Raw genomic sequence first — 25,701 nt, forward strand, 5'->3', positions numbered from 1 at the left:
ATACGTTGACTGCCGCATCACCCATATTCAGGTAACAGCATAGTTTCTGATCAGACCACGTCACTTGTATTGGGATGATGCTTATTTAACTCCTTGTGAAGGATATTCGTATGTATTTGAAAAGATATTTCACAGGACGTAACAAAACTATTGAATTTTTATAAAAGTAGTACAAAAGTGATTTATTAAGAAAATTATTGTGAACCTCATGAAAGCAATCTTGTTCACTTCGATTTGACTCGCTAAGAAATAAGTTTTCCATTTTCTTTTCGAAAGTTTAACTAGTTAGAGTAAAGATTTTAAGTTATACTCCTCGTTGATCCGAACTGATTATGTGAAGTAGCGAGATAAGAAGCAACTGACACAAATAAACAGACATGATACCATGGAAACAAACGGAGTGATATATTATTCTTGAAATCTCCAGAGACTCACATTATTAAAATATTATTGAAAGTACTTAGCAGAATACGCTTCGTACCACGATACTCGCGGAGTAAAGGCGATTTCACTCTAAATGCATGTGGCAGTCTACGTGTTAAGGAAGTTTTGAACTGTATTACAAAATTTAATTAAACATTGATATGAGGAAATGTTAACTGATTGATACTGATTATTTCAATGTAAGAGCACTGTAAAATTTTATATGTATTGATCTCTAACTATTATGAATTCTTCAGTACTCCATTAATAGAATTATAGTGGATACTGTTAAACTATCTGACTAAACAAACTTTTGAAACTAAAAATAGTATATTTTGTAATTCTTTTGCAAAAAAATTCACTTTTAATATACTTAAGTATAGCAAAATTTGTCTTTTTTTTTCTTTTTAAAAATATGGTATATAAATACTTTGCAAAAGAAATGTTCTAAATTGTTTTCTTTGACTGTCACAAAAACAGAACAACTGTTAGTTCACGATTTGATTATTCTTATCCTGCACTCTTTATGCTAGTTATGAAAATGGTTCAAAATGTCAATACGGAGAAGAGTCACAGTTAATGGAAATATAAAGCATTTGTAATCTAATTTTTTAATATTTGATTGCATTATCTAAGTTTGCTGAACTTTGCAAATTTTAAGAATTATTCTTTGATTTTTTATAATTTTCTTGTAGGTAGAAAAATCTGGCCAAATTTAAGGCTTTTTAAAAAAAGTTTAAGATTCTTTTTTTTTTCTTTTTGAATATTTAAACTTTTTTTTGTAAAACATTGACATTTCTTGCGAGCAAGATAATCTCTCTCTCTTTATAAATATATCTACACACAGTGCGCTAAATAAAAAACGAACCACCCTGAATAATTTTTGATTTGATGATCAGATCTTCACATTCTAGGGGTTAATCTTAATGGTTAAAAAAAGTGATCTCAATTATGCCAATTAATTTGTGCAAATGATGTTTAAAATTATTAAATTAGACTAGACTTTTTTTACTGCTGTTACTAGACTTTTTTTACTGCTGTTACATTCTGATACCTTGTGTTTTTATTGATTACAAAGTAATATAAATAAAATGGATTTTTATAATCAGAGTTAATTAAAGTTGGATAAAAAAATTTCTTTTTATATATTTAAGAAAATACTATTATTTTAAGGAAAATTATGTAGGGCTAGTTTTTTTTTCTTTTTTTAATAATGTTATGCTAAAAAATTTTTTAGAATTAATACTGATTTATTAAAGGAAATTCATTTAGCTTATTACCTAAAATTTATTTGATTACATTGTTTAAATTTTATTATTTTCAGAGTTTTATTTAATGTAAAGAATTGATCATAAACTTAAACTTCTGAGAGTATAAATAACTAAATTCAAAAATTCTGTATTTATCTCTACAAGTAAATTTTATGAGTAATTATCTTATGAATGAATGCATAACACACAGGGGAAAATAGCTTCTGAATGGCATTAAAAAGTTAATGATTTTTTTAAGTAATATATATATACAGGATTATTCATAATTCGCTCCGCCTGTAAACGCCATTTTTCTTTACTACAACTGGCTTCAGTGGTGCATGTTACTGCCATCTACCGGCAACTGCTTAAATTAAAACTTGGATACTTTCGGAATAATTTCATATGTTCTCTTTTGCCATATTCGTCTCCGTTTTTTTACTATAACACTTCGAAACCCTCAGAGGGAATTATAAATAACCCTGTATATTACTAACATATATTTGTTAATAAAACTTTTTTCGAAATAATTGAATGCTGGACATTTTTAACTCCTTATAAATATATAATTTTTGTACTCTTAAAATCACTAATTGTCACAATAGCAGATTTATATTAATATGTTAGCTTGTTAAAGCTTTTAACTGTATTCATAATTCCATATTTTTAAAAAAAATGGTTTCTGATATGGAATTTACTCAAAAGTTTGGAAAATATCTGCTGTAAAGAATGATATACAATTGAAATGTTTTACATCTTTATCAAAATAATTGAAAATATGCATCCCATTCTACCTATACATAATAAAAACTGAATTAATAGTTTTAGTGATTCAAATAATTTAAGTACAAAATAAATGATTTCTGCATGAGATATGCCCATATTTTTAAAGTAACTTAAGTATCTGATATTTCAGATATCTTTTATGTATTTTTGCATAAATATCATTTTTGAATATAATAGAAATCTTCAACAATACAGATTCTGTTATGTTTTTTTAAAATTATTATATTTTTTTATAATATATATTATGTGTATATTTGATAAATTAGTAAACCCAAACCAATTTAAATAATTACCATTTTATAAGAATTTAGTTTTAAAACTGATGCTGTTCATCTTTGGCAATTTGACTATTGTTTTATTATTTTGTTTGCCAAATAAGCTTGCTATAAGCAAATCAGTAATCACAATATTGTAATTTTCTGTGTATGCAGCTTATATTTAACATTCCAATAAAATATAGAAATATCCTGAATTTTAGTATTTACATTGAAAAATGTATCGATGTCAAATTCAAAGTTTTTTTTAAAAAAAAGTTTCTGTGGGTGAAAAATTTCTTGAAATAATAAAAATAAAATATTTATTTACAAGTATGAGATATAAATTATTATTATTTTTTTTTTTTGTAAAAATTATCAAGGGAAAAAATGTGCTTAGAACTTACTATAATGTAATTTGATTATAGGAGAAAATGTTATATACTGTTTTATTTTTCACTTTTCAAACACTGATATTGAATATCAGTGTTCCATATTAAAAAAATACTTTGTTTCTGATATGGAATTTACTTAAAAGTTTGCAAAGCAAAAGGATTAATCTTTTACGATTCTCCATTTCAAGCAACAGATATATGAAAGTATTTTGATTTGATATAAGTCTAGAAAAGTTAGTCGTTGTAAGAGTGAGAAATTTTAAAATGTACTGTGAATCCCCGGATTTCTCATTTCTCATGAGATCATTCTTTAATAGATATGGGAAAATAATGAATGCGAGTCACCATAAAAGACACTAAATAATGACTTAATTAAATAAATTTACTATAAATATAAAAATTTAAATTTAAAAATTATATGCTTTAAAATTATTTACAATGCAAAAAAAATTATAAATACATTTATTTATTTTAAATGTTTGACCGTAACAAATTGCTGTCAATTTTCCGTAAGTTTTTTGCATCATTGTTTCAAAGGGTTTGAGGTCTTCCAGGATTACAACAGTCCTTAAAAGTCCTTAAAAACTGCTTATTTTTTATTTTGAAAAGTAAGGGCCCTTAAAAGTACTTAATTTTGGTGCAAGGTTTTTAAAAGTCCTTTATTTTTTTCAGCATCACTATAGTTGATAGGAACAATTTTTCAGTTCAATTTTTTCAAAATGTTGTTCTTTAGATCGTCACTTAGAATTAGACCTTGCATCCAGGATAAAACATTTATGAGACCAATATTAATGTGTTTGGGGGGGGGGCTACAAGCAAAGGAAAAGAAAGCATGTCCTTACATTAATATATTGGTTCTTTCATTAATATGTTCTGCTCTTTGCCTAGAATAATACTCTATGAGGAGAGTGACACTTTCTAAAAGAAAAGAATAGTGTAGAGAAGGGGGATAGTGCACATGGATGAGGTAGGGCTTTTTTTTGGGGGGGGGGGCAGTTTTAAGGTACCTAAATAGAAGTCCCACACTTCGAAATTGACAGAATTTAAGAAATTCAGTTATATTGTTACCGCATATGCTTATAGGAATTAAGTAAAATGCTATGAATAGAAGCATCAGAAAGTATTTTTGAACTAGAATCCATAACAAAAACTATTTCCTAAAATCTTGAAGAATTAAATAAATTTGTATAATTTTTCAATTTGTAATAACTGTAAATTTATAGAAAGCAGTAACATTTTTTTGAAATTTATGATTGTACTGAAAATTAAACCAATTTGTAATAAACAGGGTTTAAAGAAATCCAACCCACCTAGGTTTTTCATCAAAATCCTGGTTAATTAGCTTTTTAATGAAGACCTAAAGTTTTTTCAAAAATACTTTTAAGTATTTTTTTCTTGAGTACCAAATAAAAAAGCATGATTTACATCTAACAAGAAAGTTAAATATTTGGTTACTACTTATAATTTGTTTTGTTGCAACCTAATTTTTTTTTTTTTTTTTTTTTTTTTTTAAGTTTCAGATTTTTATGCTATTATTTTTATTTCTTAAGAATAAGCAGATTGTTACGTAAAAATTTAGATCTCCTCATTTAAAAGATTCTTAGATTTTAATAATCATTTTATTCAGCTAACATTCCAACTTAATATACTGTTTTTAATTTTTATTCAATTTTTGTTTGCTGGACAGGTTTTGCTGGAAATAATTTTGCGTAAAATTCATCATAAAAGTAAATATAACACATTTGCTGTTTACTAATAATTTCAAAATTGTTAATAATAGCCTTTTCAATATGTTTTTCATAAAATGTTCCAATATTTTTTACCTGATAAAGTGATACTGCAAGATTTTTTTATAAAAAAAGAATACCCCTTTCAGTTTTAAACTGAATAAAATATCAAATCATAATAATAATAGAGGATAATATTAAGAATGATAGAGGGTGATAAAGAAATATTACTAGTAAAAATCTATACATGATGTAAAAATAATTTATCACTATTTTTTAATTAAGGAACCTTATCACTTTTCTGGCCATAGGAATGTGTTTAAACTTTTGAAAAATCATTTTTGACTTATTTATTTATATGCTTCACCTATAACTAATAGAAAACATATTGGTTGGAAAATTATACATTTTCTCAAACATAATTGTATTTATAATAGAAATATTAAATTAACTTTGGATGATGAATGATTTAGAATTAATTCTTCTTTCAGTTGCCTGAGACTTGTAAGAAATTAACTTGTCTTGTCAAAGAACTGCAAAATAAATTGCAAATAAAGGATGAATGAATCAAGAAACTGAACGAAAAACATTGCCTTCTGCAGAGTAATTTCTGCAATGACAATTGAATTTTCATATATATATTGTATATAAGTTGATTTGACATTTTTTGTGTATATTTAGTTTTAATTTTTTTTTATCCAAGTGATATTTACTCTATTAGCATTTTTATTCTCTTGAGTTTTATTTTTTTAGAAAGAGAAATCTGAGTAATGTCTTTTTGTTTTTCTTTCAATTTCTCATTTTTATAAAGAAGCTCTATTCTTGTATCTTTTTTAGAATCCTCAAGCGTATAAAAATGCTTTTGATCCTTTTTGTAGTAAACTTTTCTGCTGCTTTAAAAAGATTGAAAATTAAGCTGTTATTAATTAATAAGCAACTTTGTAAATTGCCAGCTATGAGCATGTAGTCTATTGTTACAGAAAGCAGAACTCTGAAAATTGTTAGATGATTGAATCTAAAATACTGAATTTCTTACTCAGGAATTTCAAATCTATTTTTAATTAGCTTAATATTTTAAACTGATGTTTTCACAGATTAGTAACATTAAAGTTAATGTGTTAAAGTTAATCGATTACAAAATAAGTAATTAATGCTTGTTTTATTAATCAAAGCTCATTATCTAAACATTTATAATATGAAAAAACACAAACTTTATATTTTAAAAACATTAAAGGCCTAGATAAATGCTTAAAACTAATCATAATATCATCACTGCCAATAAATTGTTTTAAAATGTAATTTTAAATTAGTTTTGTAGCAAAATAATAATTCTGCATTTCTAACAAATATTAGAGCACAAAGTTATGAAATAAATATATGAATAACTGTATAGTTATGTAGAGATATTTTATAATTATGTATTTAATGTTACTGACTTTTTTTTTTGTTGAAGAAAACATGCCTGTAGCAAAACAAAACGTAGTGCACTCAAAAGTAAATAATAAAAGTAACAACTTGCTCAGAATCTTTTTTTTCTTAGCTAGTTTAATAATAGAAAAGTGTATGTTTATTATAATAAAAATATTTAAACAATATAAAAATATTAATTCTGAAAGGTTAACAATCCACTTTTAAGATAATCTGAATCCAACAAAAGAGAATTTAAGAAATTAAATGCATAGTTAATGCAAAAGGGGGGGAAATATGCCACTAATTGTTTATTTAACTAGTCATTGACTGATAATAGTTTACTTATTTTTAACCACCTAACTAATTTGGTTATATTTTGACTTAGTTTTGTCTATGATATTTGTACAATCTATTTTCTCATATTTTAATGAATTTCTCTAAATTTAGCTGTAGCATTATTTTCCTTGACCACCATGTTTTATATATATATAAAAAGATATTATATATATGATATAAATATATATATTTATTAATGTTTTATACATTTGTACCTGTTTTATACAGCATTTTTCTTCCTCTGTGCATTTAATTTTGGTTTTAATATATTACATTATATTATTCGATACATGTTAATAATTATGGAAATTATGTTATTTCCTTCTTTTTTTTATGAGAATGGACCAAACTATTTATCTTTTCCCCTTTACTATGCGTTCAAATACTTTTCTAAACAAAACCATGCTGTTTCGTTTTTTGTAATCATTTTTTTAACTATCAGCTCTTATCTGCATTATTTTCATAACTTGGCATGTAAATTCCATTCCTCTTTAAAATATTTGTTTTCTTTTCTTGATCCTAAATATCGTGCTGTATTGTATATAAAAAAAAGTATCTGAGCTTTTTATTTAATTAAACTGTGAAATTAAATTTCATGTTTTAAATGCATAATTGTTAAAAAAAAAATTTCCCTCATGTTAACATCATTTGTAAACATTAAAATGTCAACATTTGCAAATTTAAGGAGAAATAAATTTGAACAAAACAATTTTTTTATTTTGTTGCAAAAATATTATTATATAAGTATGTATATATTTTTTTTGTTTGTGAAGAAGAACATTGTAAGTAAAACTATGAAAGTTTTATTTTAAATATATATATATAATTTTTATCATAATAAGAGAGCTATCTAAAGCGTAATACTGATTTAAAAAAATTTAAGGTTGAAAAATTATCTTAAAAGTTTCTGAGTTATTTCCGTTCGCTTTGTAATATTTGATTTATTTTATTTTATTTATTTTCAGAATTGATAATTGGTTTTTTTTGCTCTTTTATTCAATTGCATTATTTTCTGATTTAATGTATAGGGATTTAAAACTTCCTACATGTCTTTTGCTTCTTTTTGAGTGTATGCTGAAGTGCCTGTAAAAGTGGTTCAAATAAGGGTGCATTTTTCTGAATGAAATTTTTTTAAATTTCTTAAAGGAAAATTGAGAAGTTTTGTATTGCTTTTACTTTTTTGTGTGGCTGACTGATTCTCTGATTCTTTTTCAGAATGTGTATAAAGTTTTAGAAAATATAATTTGTAATCTCACTTAAACTATATTTATACTTGCACTGTAATTTCATTCAAACTGTGATGAGTTAGATACAAATCTTGTTTATAAGATTAAAGACTGCATTTAGAATTACATCAGTATTAAAAAAATCTGCGCCCACTCCTGATTTATAATTATACATCTACTAAATGCACCTAATCATTGAACTCACCGTTTGAAAAAAAAAATTCTAGTTGTATTCCATTGAAATGTGCAACATTTTTTTATTAGTCCCAATAGAACTTGAAACTTCCACAAAATGTCATTGTGTAATTGTTATAAATATTTTATAGAATCTTTGCTTGTATGGTTGAGTCATTAACATTGTTGATAATTTGGAAATGAATAATGCACTGTTCCGATAAAAAAGGACATTTTTTTTCTACCCTTGCAGAAAGTTGCATTTCAATGACTTTTTACTGGTTGATAAAAAGCTGCTATGTTAATTATATGGGAGCACTATTTCCTTTCACATGTGTAATCCTTTAGCATTTCGTACCTCACATTAAGAACCAGATTTTGATGAGATTAGAACTCTTCAATCTCTTTTTTTTAAATATTTGTGTCAATATATTTCTCATTCTTTAATATTTATTTTTGTTATTTTAGCTCTTGTTTTAATATGTAAGTACATTCTGAGTTTTTTTCTAACCTTTTGCTTTCTATTGGAATAAGAGGCTAGCATGCTAAGTGCTATATCTAGATTATATCTACAATTAAATGTAGTTTTAAAAAGAAAAAAAAGTTTTTAATTGAAATTTTTATTGAAAAAAATATTTAAATAAAATAAATAATTATTAGTTAATAAAGAAAGAACTATTTAATAAAAAAATAATTATTAAGTTTTTTTTTTATTTATTTACTTTTTTAACAGTAAGGGTATTTTGTGTAAACTTTAAAGCATCATTAGGTTTTTTTTTTCATGTTATCCAAAGTTGAGTTCATGGTTGTGATTTAAAAAGCCTAGAATGGTAACTACACACAAAAATTATGTGTGCCAACTATCATAAATGTATAAAAGTTAAATACTTGGTGTCTCTTTTAAATATAAATTTAATATATTTGTTTCCCTTTTTCTATATTATTAAAATTAAGTTTTATTTCCGATAGTTTTATTTGAATAGTAACCACCTAACTACTTATCTTTTGTGATAAATATGTACATAAAGAATGTTTTTTTTTTTTTTTTAAGAAACACCTGTGCTTATAATGTGGAAAATTTGTTCCTGTAGTATGGTATACTACATATTAAGTAAAATCAATTGTTAATTCTAATTTAATTATCTAATTTCATTATCTAATCATCTTAGTTTATTTAATCATCATCATTCATCTAATTTAATAATCATTTGTTAATTGTTAATTTGTTAATAATGTATTAAACGCTTAAATAATTGTAACTGTTAAATTTGTGATAAACTTTTAATTGTATGTTTTTTTAATTTCTTCTTTTTACACTTGTAATTAATGTTATTTATTTATTAGTATTCAATAATTCTTTGCAATATATTTCATGTAATATTTAAGTTTTAAGCCTCAATTTGTTTTGTAACCTTGGGAAAGTAATCTTTCTCTGCATTTATGTTCTTCCTTTAAAAGAAGATTCCTCCTTTTGTTACTTGCTGACAGCAAGATGTATGTCCATTCAGCAAACCCCTTTTGTTGGAGGGAGAAGGAGTGACACCAAGTCCCCTTTCCCACGATTCGGCTTGCATCAAATGCAAAGCGCCCCTTTTGATCTTATGATGGCGCCAAGAATGTTCCAGAACATTCCACAAAATTCTTTACCAGGTGTGTCACCACTTTAGACAACCTCGCTTCATGTTTGGCATGGAGCTTAACAATTAATTTCGCCAGTTGGCCAATATTTGCAGCTCTGTGATTTGCCCCTCTGATCCTTCTCCAACCAACCGAGGTGTTTTTCGCAAAAGTTTAATTTTTTTTTTGGCGAGAGTTTTCTCCCCTATCTTCATAACGAAGAAATAGAGTAGCAGTTGTTTTTCTCTCAATTGTGTGTTTTTTTTTTTTTGGTTTTCGGCTTAGGCCGATTTTTTGTGTTGGCATGTTTGCCAAGCATTTTTACCTTTATATAAATGTTATCTCATAAATAAACTATGATTTTCTGCATCCTTAACTATGAGTCTGGTGAGTAATTTTACAGTATAAGTTGTTTTCTCTTCCTTTTTTTTTCAGCATGCTCCATTGTTGCGCTTACCTGAAAATTTGCACCCACTTCCACTGTTCACCATTATCACCTTTTCGGCCTTTACATAATTACTTTCTAAATTTTATTTAATCTTAAGTTGACTTAATGTTAATCACCCCCCCCCCTTTTTGATTTAGCCACACCACAGTTCCTGAAATCACTGTTCTGCATCTGAGAACCTTTTATCAGAAACAATGTAAATTATTATTTTATGTTTTATAGAAATTAAAAAAAGCTATAATTTTAAGGGATTTTTAATTCTTTCTGGGTTTGAGAGAAATTATATATCTAGAACAATTTGCTGCTGAAGATAATTATTAAATACAATAAAGTTTGAAATGTGTGAATTAAAATTCCTTTCTCTAAAAAAATATTCTGCTAAAGCAGAAAGTAAAGAAATAAAAATAAGGAATATTTTTGAGTTTCATCAGTTTTATCTTCTTTTTTTTTTTTTTTTTTTTAAGAAAATGGAACATTAAAAATGAAATTGTATAAAAGAATTACTGGATAAACTTAAAATCTGGAGTTACAGACATTTTAAATCTAAAATGAAATAAAATAAATTGTTATTTAAAGCGATGTTCTAAAAATTAAAATGGAGAGTTAACTTTTTTTTTCGAATACCAACGACCTCTAAATTCGACCTCTTCTCTCACCGAACTTTGGGACCCTATTTTCCATATTGCGGCAATCTCCTCTATTTTGGAAGTCAAGAATCCGTAGAAAATACGTTATTGTATCTGATATTTCGTAACTTAAAGTATCCTCTGCATTAACTAATTAACAGATTACCTCAACCCTTGAAGTTGTTGTCATTGGATTAATCGAGATGCTTTTGCTTATTTATATTTTTGCGCACTGTTCATTACTTTAGTTCTACTATAATCTTTCACAAGATGTTCAAAAATAGCAGTGAAAACACATGAAATGCGATAAAATTAACATGCATGTGCACAGCAACTGCATGAATTTGCACATGAAAAAAAGCTTTTTCCTCTTTTCCGCTAAAGCGTTTTGTTTAATATACTTCTTTACAGAAAGAAAGGAGTACGATCTGAGAGAGGTCGTCAACTCAGTCAGTGGAACTATTATATATTTATCTATTAGAACAGATAGATAAATAATTTATGTAATATGTATTGTTGTTGTTCTTGTCGTCGGGTATAAAGACAGATGCGATGTCATCTATGATCAAGAATTAGACTTCTGCCACACCTGTTTATAGGGCGGACCCATTCATACAGATATTCATTTATCCACAGATCGTAATTTTGGCCTGAACCGGAGAAGTCTCCATTTCAGTACCACCAGTGGTACACATTTTTATGAGAACATGGAGGACTTTGTGATCCGACAGATTCAACGTGCACCAGTCACCATTCTTGCACGGGGAGTATGTAGATATAATTTTTTTTTTATTATTCCTTTTTGTAATTTAAGCGATTGTTGTTGCTGTCGGCCATTAAGGCAGAGGGAGTGCGTTTCGTTATTTTTTTCCAGTGGTGCCATCTATGGCTAAAAATTCGACTTCTTCTACACCCATACGTCACACCCGTTTATAAGGCGCACTCATTCATACATTCACAGATCGTAATTTTGACCTGAACCAGAAAACGATCAATCTCCAAACCCCCAGAGGTATTGATTTGTTATGGGAACATGGAGGACTTTATGACCTGACAGATTTAACGTGCACCAGTCACTACATGGAGAGTCTTCGGCCGGCTGGATTCGCCTTATGTAATATGTATCTACTATTACTATGGAAAGCTACCTAATCGGTGCTGGACGGTAATTTTAAAGTTGACAGTTAGGTTCGACTGGGAGAGTCTTCTAACGTTTGAACTTTAAATTTGGTGAAAATAATCGAAATTCTCCTAACACTGTTTTGAAAGCTGGGATAACCTGGTTGGTAGAGCACAAGGTCCATGTCCAAGAGGTCCATGTCCATGAACAAGAAATTTGACAATTTTGCCTTTGCGAGTACTGAATAGCTTTTAAAATAATAGTGCTTATTAAAAACAAACAACATTATTTAAACATTTTACTTAAGATATTGGTTTAAAGAAAATTATATCAATGAATTTTATGAAGAGCACTGTTAGGATAAAATGCAGTATAAAATGGCTCTATATTGAAATGCAAATAAATATAAAAATTTACTGTGTGTAATCCACCAGAGTTATTTTCTCTTGCTTAATAAAAAAAATATATTAAACAGTACGTATCCAGGGTTTTTTTGGGTCACTCTGTATTTTCTATTTGGTATATTTTGTATAAAAACTATTTAACACTTAAAAAAAAATTTATTCATTGAAAGCAATATATTCTCCAAGCTAAACATATTATTTTCTCCACATCTATTTAATATGATGTATTAAAAATAACATTTTAAATAATATTGACACTTTTCCTGTACCTATCTATACTTTATGAGAAAAAAATAACACGCTAACCTGGAAATTTTAAGATTTTTACAGGAAAACCTGGAAAAATCAGGAAAATTTGAAATCTGATTTGAATGGCCACCCTGTATAAAGAGAATATCCTTCCTGAATTTCCACTGCTTGTATCAGTGCCTTTTTTTTTTTTTTAAATACTTCTGTTATCATAAATTTTCGTTTTGTATTCTCTAACTTTCTTCTTACAAATATCTTTTTTTTTCCTTCCTTGGGACATTCTAGTTCTATATTGATTACTCCCTCAATAAACTTTTAACTATAAACTAAACATGCTATGAAATAAAAATGACTCAGCTTTATAAAAAAAGTGTTCTCTAACAGTGGAGGAGCTGGTTTAAACTAGTTGAATTAGGATGCATTAGCATGTGTTTACTTTCCTAGATTTCCTTTTTAATGGTCAACCAATCAGCTTTGATTACATTTTGTGTAATCGAGGGGATATTCAGTTTTTTCTCTATGTTACATCCCCTCTGTTATATGGGAAACTTCAACATTTTTAAATTTCTTTTTAAAAATCTAACATAATAAGATTGTACTAATATAGTTAATTGTAAAAACCAGTTATTAAATTAACAAGTTTTTTTGTGCAATGAATAAAATAAACTTAAAAGAGTAATTGTAACAGAGGGGACAAATATATATTTAAGAAAATTTTTTACTTAAAAAATAAGAAAAAAAAATTCTTTGATGGAAAGCAATACATAATTAGACTCAAGAACATTTTATTTTACAATAGAAATCAGGCAATATGTAAAATCGGAATATTTTTAATAACTTATTCTTCTTTAAAATTGAAAATTTTTTGGCAAAATAAGTCAAAATCATGAATGCTCTATATTTATGATAAATTTTACTATAATCTTGTATAACTCCTAAAAATAACTTCTGAATTCATAAATTACAACAAATTTCCTTTAAAATGATACTAAATACGAGATATTGCTTTAAACTTTCAAAATTCAATGCTGGTTTCAGATGGCATGGAATTCAACTTTTACATAAATTTAATGGAAAGTGATAATGTAAAAGATTAATCCCACTCTTATCCTCATTTAGTCTATTTTGTTTTTTAGGTTATTATTTATTTTTAATCTATTTTAGAAAAAAAATATAGTTTGCTTGCATATCCCTTTAATTATTTCTTAGTGAACAATGTTTTTAATAATAATAATAATAAAAAACACTTCAAAAAATCATACCCTAAATAATGTTTTTATTAATTATATCGTATAAAAATATTTTATATTTAGATTAATAATTACTTTTAAAAAATCAGTTTATTTAAATCTAATTTTTTTTCTTTTTAAATTACTTGTTCTAAATCTTTTTTTTATTTATTTAGACTTATAACATATATACAGGGTGCATAGCTTTTTTAAAAAGTGCTTAAAGGTGCTTATTTTCGATGTTCGTTTTTCAAAAGCTCTTAAAAGTGCTTTTTTTCATTGGGTGTTTTTTAAAAAGTGCATAATTTTCCCTTTTTTCAAAATGAGATTTTTACTTTACCATGTTGATTTTCTCTACAAATTATGCAAAAAGACACAGTTCACATTGCTCTATTCAGTGTTTTCACAATTAATTCAATCCCTATCTATTTTGGCGTATTATCAGTTCGTAGAGTATGAAAACGCCATTCGTTTTACAGGATTCAAAATTTCATGATTTTTGATAATTGTCAAAAACAATGCCAAAATATTTTTTTTTTACATGACAGTTAAAACAAGATAAAAACCGTCAATTGTCAAAAACTTTCCAACCCTGCCTAACTATGATATTCTTTTAAAAAGTGATTACAAATATTTTTTGAATGCTTAAAATGTGCTTATTTTTTGTTGCACCCTGTTCTATAGTTTTGGGTAGTAATTCTTATTTGTGTCAGTGTATTGTTAATAGCAAAATACAATTAACCACATAAAAGAAATTAGCCTTTTATAACACAGTTGACAGGATGTGGGATAAACGCAGATTGAGTATAGGTTTCTTCTATGTTAATATTAAGCTTTCAATAAGATTTCCAAGCACGAAAACTGCCAGTTTTTTTAGAAATATGCTTTTGAATCTTGGTGCAATCCTTTTACTTTATTGGCTTTATAAGAGATAGAACCCCCAGTGGCAGAATCGTTGTGACACGACGACATTGTCGCAGAGAGTTGCCTAGTTCTTGCAGAATTCGGTTATATTTTGGGCAGTTACTGATATTGATTTTTACGTGTTTTTTTTAAATATCCCTATATATTTCAAACAATATGGAAAATTCGAATTGTGCATTTGAGTATTAACTTTTTAAAGCAATTATTCTATCGAATTTTTGTCAGTTATTGCTGTGGATTTTTCCACAGTTTTTAAATCCAATATTTTTGATACAATATTATTTACAACAACCTAATCTCAAAACGAAACATGCAATTGATTAGTCCGATTTGCATCACGCAAATCGGACTAATCGATCGCGTCCCGTGACTTCGCCGTTGATCTTTTTTCCAACAATTACTACAATAGATTTCATGATTTTTAATTATTTTTTTTTATTGTGACGATCACTTACAAAATACAAAGAAGGGAGTAATTTTTGCGTCTCCCCCCCCTCCAACAAAATGCGAGAATATCACCCATAATATTCAAATAAAAAAAATTATTATATGTTCAATAAAAAAAAATTATGCATATTTTTTTCTTATTTTTTCCTTTTGTAAACGCAGCGCTTTTGTTATTTTAAATTAGTAAGATATATATGTTTGTTAATTATTAAAAGTATCTTGCAGAAAGACATTAGCGGTGGAGAGTTTTGTCACAGGGAAAATGATCTTATCTTGCATATTTTTATTGATGTACGCTTTTTATTTATTATAGATACATACATTCAGCTATTGCATAACATATATTACTTTTTATATCAGTATACTTTAAGTATTTTCACAAATGTGTACATTTCTTACATATATAAATTTGTGTACAACAGTCATATTAAAATAATGTTAATCTTGTTTTGGCGAAAAGTTAGATTTGAGGTGATTTTCTGTAATCAAAATTTTGACAAAATAAATCAAGAAAAATGTTGATACAATATTAAATGTGTTTTAAAGTGAAACTTGAGAAATGTTGATGAAAAGTTTTTTTCTTTTTTTATGGATTTTCCTTTTTCTGGATTTCCCTTTTTTTTTATAGATTTCCTTTGTTGAAATATACTTTTTTTCGATTTGCAATTTATTATGAAAATATGATATTTAATGAAGGAATTTTTTACAATGTGTGTAAGAATTTTGATAATGTTGTAACTGTTGACTTTTGTGTTCTTATTAGCATTAAATTAGTTTTTGATTGTTGTATATATACACCGAAGAGCCATTACACTATGACCACCCTGCTAATAACGTGTAGGGTCACCTTTAGCCCTCAAAACTCCTAGCACCCGCAGTGACATTGATTCCACAAGATGCTGATAGGTAGTCTGAGGTATCTAGTACCAAGCGCTCACCAACTGGTCCTGCAATTCCCTCACATTGCAAGGGGGTAGCGTGGCACCACGAAATTGGTTTTCCAAGTAGTACCACAAATGCTCTTTTATTGGATTAAGGCCAGGTGAATTTGGGGGCCAAGACATGACTTAAAAGTCACTGGAATGTTCTTCGAACAAATCCATGACGATTCGACCCTTATGACATGGGGCATTATCCTGTTGGTAAAAACCATCCCCCGCAGGAAAAACTGTTGCCATGAATGGGTGAACCTGGTCTGCATCTATGTTCAAGTAACTTACTGTTTGTCTACAATAGATACTCTGCCAGAAATTCGTCTGAAGCTGTGGCGGTGACTATGGTATCGAGGTATGATAGTTTCAAGTGGGGATGAGGGGTCCCTCTTTAGGACTAGTTTCGGAGAAAGAAAAGGAGACCTCTTCATCGAAGCCACCCTCCCTAAAATGCCCTCTTCTTGTTTCCATATCACCAGACTGCCGCAGACTTAGTGGCGGTCAGGGATTGTTCTATGAGGATTATGGGTCCTAATGTGCCCCATGAAAACATTGTTCCTGGGCGAGAAACCATGAAAATCTAGGCGAGCCCAATGTTATAAATGGAGGGTGGTCATAATGTAATGGCTCTTCGGTGTATAATATATATATATATAATTGATTATGTAACCAAAATTTCTGATGATTCATATTGTAAATTTTTTTCTAGTACATTAATGTTGGAAGCTTGGAACAGCTTTTTTAGAACAAGCATGTTGAATTGTCATGGGAGACAAGAATTAAACTGCCATTAGATATAGCTCCTGGCATATGTTACTTGCATTCACGTGGTGTTTTTCACAGAGATCTTACTTCAAAGGTATGAAACATCTGTTATGATTTGACCTCATCTTTCTTTTCATTCTGTGTTTATTGTTGTGTTGCTGGCATCAGATTTATTTGATTAGTATTTTTATTTTACTTACTTGTATTTTAGTGTATACACTGGTAAGAAATTACCAGCTTTTAAAACTATTTTTACATCTCATAATATAGTGATAATTATGAAGAACTGAATATGTATTGTAAGGATAAGAACTGATATTTATTTTTATTTTTTTTGTAACAAAATCACAGTCATATTTGATTAAAATATAAAATGTTTTTATCGTTTTCTTTAAAAAATATAATGTTCTTTCAAAAAATGAAAGAAAAAACATCATTTCTAGAGGGAATAATCTTTTAAACTTCTGTGATTTCAGAATTTTCGTTATTATTATTATTTTTATTTTATCAATTTAAAATTTTAGTTGAAGGCAAGCCAGTCATTGGCGAATTTTTTTACTCCGAAATGAAAACAGAAAAATCAGGAGTATTTTTTTCATTTTCGATGAACAAGAAAAGTATCTTTAGAATGTAATTCTGCAGAAAAAAAGAAAGGAAAAAAATTCGCTTTTGTATTTTTTTCAGCTATTTCATTGCTTCAACTCTTTCTTTACTCTGTTTTTCAAATTTAAAATCTATAAATATGAAGATGCAGAGTATAACAGTTTTGGTTATACCTATCATTTCAGAATGTTTTTATAACGCTTTTTTAAATTTATTGTTGTGTTTTTGTCGGAGAAAATAGTAACTTCATTAAGTCATGAAAAATTCTTGGAATTAGTCTTTAATTTGAAAATCTAAAATGCAGCAGATACCCTGTAAATCATAATCAGTTATTTTTTTAACTGTTATAAATTTAAGCAAAGTAAAAAATCTAAATTTATCTAAAATAGTTTTTTAATTTAAGTTTGAGCCATGCTTTAAGGCACAATGTTTTTCTTCCCCCCTTTTCTTTTTTGCTCCTTAAGGTTTTTTTTTAATTAATTAATTAAACCGAAAATACTTAAACAATATTTTTTTAGTTGATTTGAATTTTTAATACTTGTAAATCTTAATTGAACTACTATGACATTTAACTCTTTGACACACAATTTTTATTAAACATATTTTTTATTACTTAGTATTAATTTAGGTCAAAATGAGTGAAAAATATTATATTTAGTGCTTTAATAATTTATGGTTATGATATACAGCTGAGTCTTTTCATGTGTTAAAGATTAAATCTTCCAAACTCTGCTCACTTCCAAACAATAATTTTTAATTTTGCACATAATTGCAGTTATTTATATTTAAGAGGAAGTTATTTATCATTGAAATTTCTTTAATTTACAAAATCAATTATTGATCAATTTTAATGTGATGAAAAAGAAATTCAAACTACTTTTTTTGGATTTTATATTTTAGTGTAAATATAATTATGATATATAATTATAATCTTCTAACAATTTGTTTTGGTAACTATTACTGATTTTCATAATTGAAAAATACCAAAATATAGGTGTTTGCAATTAGAGGGTTTGTAATTAGAATATATATATGAAAGGGACACTGACGTACCATCTGAATCAAAAAGTTTAAGATGAATTGAGCTTAACCTGTGTCTGACACAAGTTTAGTTTAGTTAAAAGGTTTTAGGCTAAGGCTAAATTTTTCTTTCACTAAATTTCTCTTTTTCTGAAAGTTAAGGAATTATACTGAAATCCTCTTTGTTCTTCTGTTAATAAGTATAGAAAAAGGTAGTGACATATAAGCATTTAAAAAGAATTAAATCTTTTCATATGATCCTATAGTCTCTAATATAGCTTTTTATGTTTCTCTCATTGTAAATTATGCTTTAATTTGACACATCGTTATGCATGCAACTTTAATTCTTTCAAATTAAAGTTTTTTTGCTTTAAACATTTCAAATCTTTTATCTTTAAAAGTTACTATTATGTTCTAATTTGCTGCACACTTTCAATATATGAGACATAAAAAATTTTCATAATTTTAATATACATTGTGTTTGTAAAGAAAATTTTAAAGTTTTAACTTTTATTATTATTGTATATGATTTGTAAATAGTGACTTTGTTCTACAGAATGTCCTCATCAAAATGAATGAAGATGAGATGAACGCAGTTGTTGTTGATTTTGGCTTAGCAGAGAAAATACCAGATTCATGGTAAACAGTAACTGAGCACGAGTCTGTATATCTTTTTTGAATGTTTATAGAACATTATTTTAATATATTTTCTGTATTAATCTGTTAACTGGGTGAGAAACAAAATAGCCAAACTAACTTCAGCAATTGATTATTCTTTTGCAAAAGTTGAATTCTTGTCTCCACCTTTTATACAATTGCTAGCTTGGTTAGTCCATCTTAATTTAAACAGCTTCCTAAAACTTTCAAAAGACTAACTGTTTAAAATTTATTTTTAATTAGCTTAAGATAAATCAGATTAGTTGTAACTCTCCTTCTTAATGCTAAAAAACTTGTAACCATTTTGATGAAGTTATCCAGCTAATGGATAAATATCAATTTTTCAATTCAAAACTCCCGTTTGAATTTCTGGTTTCTTATATATGATGTTATCACTCCTTGATTGGTAGATTCCAGTGATCAGTACCAACAGATGGCGATAATTTTTTTATTTTTATTGTTACAGTAAAGCGCATTTTTTCTGTATCACAACTATCTGTAATTTAATTGCAGTCCCAGTTTATTCTTAATATATGCTATGTTAAAATAATTTGTTTATATTACTGAAAAACACAAAATATTGGTTATATGTTTTGGTTATAGGTATTATATGTTAGTTTTTTTTGTTGTTTTTTTTCTGTGCTTTCTCTTTTTCTTCTTTTTTTTTCTATGTAATCTCTAAATATTTGCCTTGGATTGCAGAAACTCTTAAGGCAACCTAAACTCTAAAATACAATTTTTCCCCCTTCAATTTTTTTCTTCTTAATTGTCTATGTGTATGGAAAGAAATGTACAGTGGGTTTTTTAAAAAATAATACATACATATAGTCTTGCATATTAATCAGTCCTTTTCATTTTTTGCTTATGGGGCGTTGAAGAACATGTCCAATGTCGATTGCTTTTCTCTCTTTTTCTGGTAATAATTAATAGCATTGTCGTTGTAAAGATCCCCAACCCTACTGACATCAGCTTGGTTTGGGTGCCATTCTAAGACCATTGCTCTGACATCCTCCCACTTTTTCAAAATATCTTTAATAGCAGATGTTGGCATTGGTCCTCTTTCATCTTCCTCTTGTTCAGACAGAGACACATTTCGCTGTGTTTCTTGGTGTTCTTCAATCAAAATTTCTTGGAGTTCTTCTGTCGTTAGTTCATCTTCTTTGAACATTTCTCCTTTCAATGATCTTATTTCGTATGCGAAATGATAAAAAATGTTTAATATAACATTTTTTTCAGGCCAAGAAGTGTTCGTTACAATTCGTTTTGTTCATTATCCGAATATGTGTTTGTTGTCCGAACACAAAAAATCTTTCTTGAAAGTGTTCGTTATCCGAACACAAATATCTTTCGTGAAAGTGTTCGTTAACCGATCTGTTCGTTAACCGATCACCCACTGTATATATTTGTGTACTCAAATTATTAAGTAATGGTATGATTGTTTTAAACTTATTTCTATTTTTTTCTACATTGATAACATTAAATGTCATCTTAACAATGGCTATTGCATTGTCAAAATGAGTGTTCTTATGAAATATTAAATTGTTTGATTTTGTGTTATACATAATTTACTTTAGTCCCCTGAAAAAAAATGCTTTGTTGTAATATTAAAATTTAAAAAGATGAAGGAAGGATAGTCATTTTAGAAGGCCTCTTTTATCCTGTAGTGTTCTTGGTGATCATGAATGCTATATTTATCCTAGTGGTAGTAAACTAAAGAATAAATTTTAAAACAAATAGAATTTTTGTTAAATGTTAATCCAAACTTATGAGCATTTGTGTATCAGATTTTTCATACATCAATTTAAATCATTTGCACGTAGTGGTAAAAATTTTATTTTAAATTTAGTTAGTTAAAATATTAATACTTTACATTTGCTACCATTAAAAATATTTTCTGTAACTATGAAAATTCTGTAGTTGTTAAAGTGTTTGCACATTTGTGACACAAACGTTTATGTTGTGCAATAACTGTTGCAGCATCACTGCAAAATGTCTATGAAAGAAAAAAGATCTGATTTTTCTCTTTTTTTAAATTTAGAATTTTTTTGTAGAATTTGTTTAATTACATTCAAAATTAGCATGTCTCAAAAATATATAGCAGTTTTAAAATCCCTTGAATGATTCAATATAAGCTTAATATGTATATATATTTTTTTAATAAAAGTGTAAATATCTTTTTAACAAAGTGTAAATCATACATGCTAGTATTTAAACTTCTTTTGTCCTTATTTTGAGACTTTTTCTGTTGAATTATAAATTTAAATGCTTTTTATAATGAAGCTTAATTGCTTTTTCTAAAATATTATGATGTTATTTGTTCATTTAGATATTATTAAGATAATAAGTTATTAAGACATTAAATACACAAGTGGGTGACCTTGTGCTAAAATACAAACTAAAGGCAAACAACATTAAAGAGCACAAAAAATTTATAAAATGCAGACAGCTGTTTCGGATGCTGTTCGGGCAACCTTCATCAGTGCAACAGAAAGAAATGAGAGAAAACAGGGTAAATATAGAGGAAGGTGACGTCACAAGAGGGTTTAGAGCAACGACTAATAGGAGGGAAGGGTGAATGGATGACGACGAATAGGAAGCAAGGAACAAAAAGGTGGTTAGTTAGGTTTAATCATAGATTTCCAAACAGGAGAAAGATAAGGAACGCTTCATTGATCAACAGTTTGGAATTTTTGAAAATATGATAAGACTCGTAAAAATCTAAATCAAAAATCGAAGAACAATTTTGAATGACTTTAGAAGAAGAAAAATTAAAATTATGATTAGAGTCCCAACAATGTTGGGCAATAGATGAGCGTTTAAATTCTTGTTTTTTGACATGAGCTTCATGCTCCTTGACACGGCACTTTAAGGCACGCTTAGTTTGGCCAATATATGAAAGGCCGCATTGGCAATTAATTTGGTATATACCCCAGCTATTTTAACTGTCAATGGACTGTTTGAGATTAGAAAATTTTATCTTATTAATGGGACTGAAAATAATATTAAAATCAAACTTCTTTAGGGTATTAGCAACTTGCCGACTTATTTTAGGAAAATAGGGTAAAATGACTAAATTGTTAGAAAATTCTTTGAAAGGTTTATCGGTAGGCGATTGTTTAGTTAAGTTTTTATAAATTATCTCAATAATGTTTGGAGAATATATCAATAATGTTAGGAGTAGCACGCTATAATTAGCAGTACAAAACTAAAATTAGTCGCTACTTTTTCTTTGTGTTGCTTTTTGAATGAAGCAGTGTAGTGAGCCAGTATTGTGATGACATTGTTGCAAAACGTTACTGAGTTCTTGCAGAAGTTTTTTTCCTTTGGGAAAAAAAAAAAACTTGTGACTTTTCTATTCTCATTGGAGAATAATGAAAGATAAAAAATGATGAAGTAAAAATTTTGTTTTTCTTTTCTGTGGAAATGTTCCTTCCAATTTTTCCTGCAGTTATTGCTACTGATTTCCACATAGTTTTTAAAATTCGTCACAACTAAATCTCGAAATGAAAAATGCCTTTATAGTTCTTATATAGTTTTTATAGTGTATTTTTTCTTTAATGTCTCTGGGTAGTTTTTGGTAATTATCAGCATCTTTAATGGTAGTGGTGGCTTCGTCTAAGGCTTTATGAATATCATTTGTTAGTTGGTTGATATTATTTTCAACTTCAGGCTCATTATTTGGTGGGGAGTATTCTCTTTGCTCAACTAGTATGTTGTGGAAGAGATTCCAATTTACTCTCTTTGCCTTAGTAGTGTTTTCCATTTGGTTGGTCCCAATGACCGCTATGACCGGAATGTGGTCACTGGATAATTCAGTGACCGTGTAGCAGCTAATATTAATATGATTGTTCACAATGAAAAAATCTAGGAGATCAGGCTGGTGGTGAATGTTGTGCGGGAAATAGGTTGGCTCGGTGGGGGCAACAACAGTGAGGTCTTGTTTTTTGATAATGCTATGTAGGTTTTTTCCATTTTTATTACTAACTCTGGCACCCCAGATAGTGTTTTTGGCATTGAGATCACCGCCAAGTATGCAGTTCATATCGTTAGGTAGTAGGGAATTTATTTCATCCTCGGAAATGATGTTGCCTGGCTTATTATATAAAGAAGTAAATTTAATAAAGTCTTTATTGTTTTGATATAGCAGAATTGAGGTTTCCTCGAAACCATCTTTAGTAGTATTGCTAAATAATGTAGTCTTTAGGCTTCTTTTAACAAAGATAGCAGTGCCACCGCCACGACAATTTTTCCTGTCAGTCTTATAAGTATTGTAATTAACAATCTTAAAAGTGTTGGTAGCATTTGAGTGGGTCTCTGTAATGAGAGCTATGTCAATATCGTGTTCATGAATAAAGTTGATAAATTCAGAAAATTTTGTAGTAAGATTTGCCGCATTCCAAAGCATAATTTGAATTGGTTTCCATCTAATTTTTGAACTATCCATTATGGGCTATTTGTTTTTCCTCATTTATTTTTTCTACAGCTTCACTAAGGGCTGGTAATCTGTTTGCAGCGGTGGCAATGGAGACAAGGCCGCATAGATCTTTATAAACTTTTTTAGCTTCACTAACGATATTTTTTAATTCTTCTGTTTCTGTCTTTTTAACTGCTTCTGCATAGGTCTTATTTTGGAAGGTCCTTCCTAAATATTTGGGCTGTTGCTTTTTAGCTGTGGGAAATTTGGAGCAGCCTCTGTAACTTGCGGGATGATTATCCCCACAGTTACAACATTTTGGTGCTTCATCTTTTAACTTATTGCAAGAACTGGTGATGTGATCTCCACCGCATTTCACGCATCTCGGTGGGAGATGGCATGCAGAGGCTGAGTGATAAAAATTTTGGCAGTTGTGACACTGCGACACCGTGCCTGTTCTATTTTTAAAATTTTCTATTCTGACTTTGAAGTTATTCATGTACCTGAGACCATAGATGTCTTTATAGTTTGCCTCTCTTTTTAGTGTGGCGATGAAGAGTGGAAGATTTATAGTTTCTCCATTCCTTCTTCTGGTCATTCGTCTAACTTCTATGACTTGTGGAAAGTTATAGTTAAGTAGAAGATCATGAACACATTGATTAGTATATCCTGAAGGAACGTCTCTTATAACCACTCTAAGGTGGCGCTCAGATGGGAGAAGGTAGGTGTAAAAACCTATTTCCTTTTCTTCGAGATATTTTCTTATATCTCTATGAGCTTTTTCTGTTTTTGGTTTTATAGTAAAGTTGCCATAGGATTCTTTAGCTATATAATCTGTTATATTATTTTCCTTAGTGAATTCATAGAAGGTTTTATAATCAAATTCTCCTTTTATTATAATGGGAGGTGGTCTTAGATTTTTCCTGGGGGGCTGTACGAAAGCTTCGTTAGCCTCGTTATCATCCAGTTCCTCTGAATCTTTTTCCATTGAATTTTGAATATTATCCTCTACTGCTGCTTTTTTAGTAGCATTAGGTTTTTCTGGTGACGCTTTTCTCTTTTTGTGGTTGTTTTCCACAGTTATCTCAGAGTTATCAATTTGGTTTTCCGTGTCCATATAATTATCATTAGGAATTTGCTCCTCACTTAGAACATTATATTTATTAAATAGGGGGATGGGGGGTAGGCATTCCTCTCAATAACTGACTGTTTTTTAAATATCGGCTCATTTAGAGTAAGTGTTTTTCGCCTTCCAAAGCGACCTTCGCTCTTAGTATTTGTTTTGCTAACAGTACTACTTTTTATTTCGCAGCTTGTCTGTCCGTTGTAGTAGCTATCTCTATGTTGAAGCTCGGCTAATTTATCGCCGTCAGTTGTAACTTTGGCTATTAACTGTTCTATGTAGCTGGCTAAGATTGTAACAATCGCCTTCATTTCATTGTCTGGATTCCTATTACTTATGACATACTTTATTCTGTTCACTCCATCTTTCATTTCTGTTAGGCTGTCGACTTTTTCCTTAACTAGAATTTCCTCTTCCAGTCCTAATTTATTTATATTGGGGAAGGTATATTCATTGCCTAACCTAACCGTGTTGGAGCCTATACAGCTCCCAGGCAGCCCGTGCGGTTCTGGCGTAGCCGTCCCCGTCGGTACTGCAAGGGTGCCGTATAGTTCCGCGTCCTGTGGCCTTGGCATGGCCGCGACTTCCATCTCCGTTACGGAGAGCCCTGAAAAGGGCTGGGGTGGATGGATAATCTCAGGATGCAAGGGGTCTGAAGCCGGGATGCCCGACCGTCCGGGGGACTGGCCCCCGCGACACTCGGACTGACCCACGGCAACAGCCCCGACGTGAAGTTCGTCTTCGCTCATGATGATAACCGGTTTCGCAGGAGAACCTTGCTCGACCGAGTCTGACAAGAGAATGATGGTGACAGAAAGAAATTGAACTTGAACTGGTGTAGCATACAAAGTGCCTGTCCGCGAAGCGGACAATTGACTTTTCCATCTGAGATAGTGCCCGTGGGCGCCTGTAATGGTGGCGATGTAGTGATGAGTAGAGTGGCGAGCGAAAACGCAGAAGCGGAAGTCACAAATTAGTTTATACTAAAAGCGATAAGTCCTAATATATGATGGTAGCGATGAAGTAAGAGTGGCAAAAGAAATTTAGGTATAAATCTAGGGGTGGTATGCTCGCGAGTCAAGGATCACCCTTCTGGTCATTTCCCCTCTCTGCGAGCATCCATAAATATAAAGGGTGGCCAC

At 29.0% G+C, this 25,701-nt stretch overlaps 1 protein-coding gene and 2 long non-coding RNA genes across 6 annotated transcripts in view; 2 read left to right on the top strand and 1 right to left on the bottom strand.

Moving 5' to 3' along the window:
* The window catches only part of LOC147810090 (uncharacterized), a 34,954-nt gene extending 25,916 nt beyond the window's left edge, over positions 1 to 9,038 (top strand). The window contains exon 5 of the long non-coding RNA XR_015434189.1: positions 5,327 to 9,038. This is a non-coding gene — a long non-coding RNA (uncharacterized LOC147810090). The remainder of the gene's footprint in view (positions 1 to 5,326) is intronic.
* The window catches only part of LOC147810084 (uncharacterized), a 391,466-nt gene that overhangs the window by 298,329 nt on the left and 67,436 nt on the right, over positions 1 to 25,701 (bottom strand).
* The window catches only part of LOC147810091 (uncharacterized), a 30,505-nt gene continuing 14,997 nt past the window's right edge, over positions 10,194 to 25,701 (top strand). For 2 of the 5 annotated variants that reach the window (XR_015434184.1, XR_015434187.1), the window contains exons 1-3: positions 10,249 to 15,336; positions 16,687 to 16,836; positions 18,922 to 19,004. This is a non-coding gene — a long non-coding RNA (uncharacterized LOC147810091). The other 3 variants (XR_015434185.1, XR_015434188.1, XR_015434186.1) reach the window with 2 other exon arrangements.

Source organism: Parasteatoda tepidariorum, chromosome 5, assembly GCF_982258835.1.
Source record: "Parasteatoda tepidariorum strain Cologne lab strain chromosome 5, Ptep-v5.0, whole genome shotgun sequence".
NCBI lineage: Eukaryota > Metazoa > Arthropoda > Arachnida > Araneae > Theridiidae > Parasteatoda > Parasteatoda tepidariorum.